The sequence below is a fragment of the Vipera ursinii genome, assembly GCF_947247035.1.
Source record: "Vipera ursinii genome assembly, chromosome: 1".
NCBI lineage: Eukaryota > Metazoa > Chordata > Lepidosauria > Squamata > Viperidae > Vipera > Vipera ursinii.
This window is the reverse complement of record NC_139512.1, coordinates 56,908,184-56,913,457: the sequence shown is the minus strand read 5'-3', so window position 1 is coordinate 56,913,457 and position 5,274 is coordinate 56,908,184. Positions and strand designations below refer to the sequence as shown.

General features: G+C 35.4%; 1 long non-coding RNA gene across 1 annotated transcript; it reads right to left on the bottom strand.

Annotated features, from left to right (window-relative positions):
- Positions 1-1,350: 1,350 nt before the first annotated feature.
- On the bottom strand, positions 1,351-4,366 carry LOC310634249. Its single transcript, XR_014491179.1, has 3 exons — positions 4,302-4,366; positions 4,145-4,218; positions 1,351-1,362 (listed from the first exon to the last, which is right to left on the bottom strand). It is a non-coding gene; the product is annotated as an uncharacterized lncRNA (long non-coding RNA).
- Positions 4,367-5,274: the final 908 nt, after the last annotated feature.

The following is a 5,274-nucleotide window of genomic DNA, read 5'->3' as shown; positions in this document are numbered from 1 at the left end:
TATTGAGAATTTTTAAGAATTGCAAATGTTGGGAGAAAGATAGTGAGTAATATATAATGTATAATAGATATACTGTATCTTTGTACCTTTAATCTTACTACAGCAAGTGGTATTTAGTATTAATTCTTGGGAGACTACCAGGAAATCCCAAGACAGACAGACTGGGATGGGGGTCCTTTGTGCTCTTTGTACTTGGCTGTTTTCTTGCATACATTTCATTACCAAACTAGGTAATTCATCAGTGTTAAGGTTTTCTATATCATTAAACAGTGCAGAGAGCACCAAGGACCCCACAGTTCAATCCTGAGCTCCAAACATTCTTTTCTGTTGGTAAAGACTGGGATGTCAAAAGTCAGTCCTGGAAGAAGGCAATGGCAAACCACTGCTGTATTGCTGGTAAGAAAAATGTATTTAAACATCCATGCAATCAACAGGAATAGAGCTTGACTTGAAGTAGCCTCCAAACTGCAGGATTTTAGTTTTCAGATGGGGATTCATCCTATTCAGAGGAATTGCCAAATCTTCAAGGTAATTCAGATTTCTCACAGCAGCTGTACTTTTTACAAATTGGTCTGACGAAGACTAGTTAAGCAACAAACTTTACTTTCATTAACATGAACAGTACAATTATACATACTGTTTACAGTATGTTAATCTTGTTTTGAAGGACACCTTAGTTATTTTGCCTTGGTTTATACTTCTTTGTTCTTCATTCCCACAGTATCCAGAAATAGTGTTCTTTTTGCAAACAGAAGTTGTCATTATCTAAAAAGCTTGGGTTATCTGATTATTTTCAAGACCGGCTATTCTGAGTAGCTTCTGCCCATCCAATGTACATGAAATGCTGACTGAGATTCCCTGTTATTGGCAGTTCTGCCAGGAGGGTGCTCAGAAACTGACATAGGGAGGGCCTTTTTCTCCTATGGAATAGCTTGGCCCTGGAAATAATACATTATTTTCTGAAAGCTTTTAGACCTTAGACATTCAGAGGGCCTTGGAGACGAGATGAAATGACTCTTGCTCTGATATCTGAATGAGATGCCTCACTACACATACTGCATAGTACACTGAGGTTTTTGTTGTACTTACTGTAAAAGGTTATATTTATTGTTTTTAAACTCTTATATTGTTACTGTGCAGATTAATGACTGTATATTCCTTAGCTTTAATCAAATTGAAATAGCATAAAATAACTAAATACATATCATACCTTAATAACTGCCAATTATTTACCTTCATTGTTTGTGAATATCTAAATTCATGTTTCTGGATGTGTTGGACTTTAGTTCTCATAATCTCAACAACCATACAGATTTGGGATTATGAGAACTGAAATTCATACTTGAAAGGCAGTAGTCTTGTCTGCAATATATTTTAAGACATAATTGTTTTATTGAAAGGATTCAATGGTAATAACAAAAAATGTCATTGAGCAAAACAGCAAACCTATCTGCATATATGAGGACTTACTACTTTTTAAAATAAATTAACATTAATATACATAGAGGGTAGACATAAAACTTACTCAAGGGGCAATAGCATAGTATAATTTTGCTGAAATACTCCAAGACTGCCAAATCTAAAATATACATACCATTTTAAAGAAAAGCAACATGATTTATGTGTAGAATGAGATAGATTAATTCAACGAATTTGAAATACAGACACGAACCAATTAAAGAGTTATCTAACTCATTAACATGAGGGTGGTGGCATATTAACTGAATATTGTCACGAATCATTAGAAAATAGGGCTGTGCAAAGGTTCCAAACAGGTACTTCACAGTGTCAGGAAGAATAAACAAGGGACCTCTCCTTGAATTGTTAAAGCAACTGCATTTTTTTTCTGGCTAGTATGGCTGTTTCAAAAGCTGCTCCATATTTTCTTCACGTGTATGCAAAAAGGTCCATGGATGGGGAGAGATGACATCGCTTACCAATCTCATGACTTACATGGAAAACAATGAGACACCAGTAGAAAAGGCTGTGACATCACTGTGCACATTTTTTTTGGTCATTGCGGCAGTCAACTAAATTTCAGGCATATTCAAAGTACTGCTTTAAATCTTTTCTCTTTTTAACAGACTGAGACCAAGATAATAACTTTTCTCATACAAATTTATTTATGAAATTTCAGATTCTTTTCCATGGTCTTGCTTAGGTTCCTCTGCCAAGTGAAATCAGTAGCTAGTCAGAATGAAGATGGACTTCTTAGTGGTGATATCCAATCTAAAAGCATTGCTCTCATTTTGGTACTGGATGAAGGCATTTTTTTCAACTTTTAAAAATCTTTTTAACTATTATTATGCCCTCGATGTGATGTCCCATTGCCTGGAAGCGGTACAGATTTGGATGGGAAAGAACAGGCTCTGGCTCAACCCAGCCAAGACTGAGTGGCTTTACGTACCGGCATCTCGTTTAGTCCAAGAGGTTCCATCTTTGGTTATAGGAGGAGAGATGTTACCTCCCGTTGATAGAGCATGCAATCTAGGCGTCCTCCTGGATTCACAACTCAGTTTTGAAGATCATATTGGAGTCGTAGCTAGGGGGGCATTTGCCCAGATTCGCCTGGTACGCCAGTTGCGCCCCTTTCTGGACCGAGATGCCCTACGTACAGTCACCCACGCACTCGTTACCTCCCGTATAGATTACTGCAATGCTCTCTACATGGGGCTGCCCTTGAAGACCACCCAGAGGCTTCAGCTGGTGCAGAGTGCGGCTGCACGGGTAGTGATGGGAGCACCCCGATACTCCCATATTACACCCCTCATGTGTGAGCTGCATTGGTTACCGGTTGCCCTCCTGGTGAGATTTAAGGTCCTGGTACTTACCTTTAAAGCCCTACATGGCTTAGGCCCGGGATACTTGCAGGACCATATGCTGCCGGGAACGAATTCCCATCGCCCAGTATGCTCACACAGAGAAGGCCTCTTCAGGGTACCGTTGGCTAGACAATGTCGGCTGGCGACCCCCAGGGGGAGAGCCTTCTCTGTGGGAGCACCAGCCCTGTGGAACCAGCTCCCCCATGAGCTTCGGATGGCCCCAGATCTCCAGTCCTTTCGCTGCGGCCTCAAAACACTCCTTTTCCACCTGGCTGACCTGGACTGACAGGGATTTTAATTATGTTTTTAATTTTTTAACTCTAATTTTTAATTTATTTTAATTTTAATTTTAATTTATTGTACAGAGGCCTTTAATTTTAATTTTATCTTAACTTCTGTATTTATTGTATGTTATTGTTGTTAGCCACCCTGAGTCCTTCGGGAGATAGGGCGGCATATAAGTCCCAATAATAAATAAATAAATAAATAAAATTATAATTATGTAACTAAATTAACAATATATCTATTATTTATATACTATATATATTGGGGCTGATTTTATTTTTCTCTTAGGATGATTTATACAGCAAGTTGTTTCTTTATGATATGGAATAAATATATGGTGCAAGCTACTCAAAATACAGTATTACTGCATAGCTTGATGTTAACTGAATAAAATATTATCAGAATAAATAAAGTACATTTATTATATAATGAACTTTTATCTTCTTTTTAAAGGCTCTAAATGTGCCTGAAGATAACTTTTATAATCTCAGTCATCATGGCAAAATACCATGCCAATATTATTGGTATTGGACTTGTGGTGTAGTGATTCTGGAAACTAGATTACCTTTTAATTTCTTTGTAGCTGATTGTTTACACTCAGAGGGATGTATGATATAGGCTTATCTGCATAGTATTATCTTTCTATTTATTTATTTATTTATTTTTGGGACTTATATGCTTTCTGCTTCATACTAGAGACAATGTCATTTAATTTCTTTCCTACAGAGCTAAGAAACTGTGAACTGGCTAGAAAAGTATCATTGACAAAACTCCAAATACAAGTCTTTATAATATCAGTGAGGAGTGGGTCTGGGAAAAGTGACAGGCAGTGTTCAGATTGCAAATGAGGCGATAATGTGATTTGGTTTGTTTTCAACTAATATAATATGTAGAATTAGCCATTATGCTGAGTAAACCATAACTTACGGATTAAAATATTCTGTGTACCTAACCAATTGTGGTTTATTCGATAAAGGATATTAAACATAATGTATGAACTTAGTGGGTTAGGGCTGAAATATATGCATATTACATACCTGTTACAAAAATAAAAATAAACACCAACAGTTGATTGATTCATCCTTTCCCTCTAACTTTCAGAATACAGGAGCTGTATGGAAAAGATTAATAAGTAAAAAATAGAAATTGTGTATATGACTCTAATAAATATTTTATTAAAGATTTTTCTCTTACATTTTCAGTCTGATTACTAAGGGAAGTTCAATAGCAATACAGCTTCTGACCTTTTTAAAATTCTGGATGCTTAGCATGAGAGATAAAGGTTGTGATTATAGGAAACAGTATTATCTCAACTACAGTTTTAAAATATTTTTTTAAATATATGAAAAATAAATGAAATCTTAGATTTAGGAAATAATAGGTATGATTCATTTATCTCTTGGAATACAGTTCTTAAATCATCTGTCTAAAGAACGTTGAAATATTCCTAAATATTTTTCTTAAATAAAATTCATAAAACCCTTTTGTCATTATTATTATTTTTTGCAATTATTATATTGACTCTTGAAGACAATACATTGTATAAAAACATAGCAGGAAAAGAGTGATAGCTTTTGTAAGCAAGAGTATGCAAAAAAACCAAAACCAAAACAAAACCCCATATATGGTTTGGATGAAACTAGCTTATAAAAATCAATTACATCCCACTAATTTAAAAATACTGTTTATACCAGCTACGCTTCGAGAACATAAAGTTGATTCTTTATTTAATAATGGTTCACTTTTTAAATATAACTCGTTGTCAATGTTGCTAACATCAGATGTTCTTGCTTTGGCAACAGATGGAAATGTAGCCATCTTTTCTCTATCGCTTTTAGGGTTCGTTGATGCTGGGAGGGGGAATGTAGATGAGATAGTCCAGCTAGTCATAACTGCCTATATGGTGGCATAGGTTTGACCTTTGAGAAGGACACATGTGGTTTAAATTATATAAACTCATTCTCACTGAACTGAATAGGAAGATCTGGACTCTATGGCTTTTACCATAGTTCAGTGCTAATAGTATTTAACATATAGTTTAACAATTTTGATCTATCACTGGATAATTCTGGCTCTCTGTATATTTGTTATGGTATAAAGTTATAATGGGTTTTGGTTCCACTGTGAATTTTGCATTTTCCTGTTTAAAAAAATTATTATGGCATTA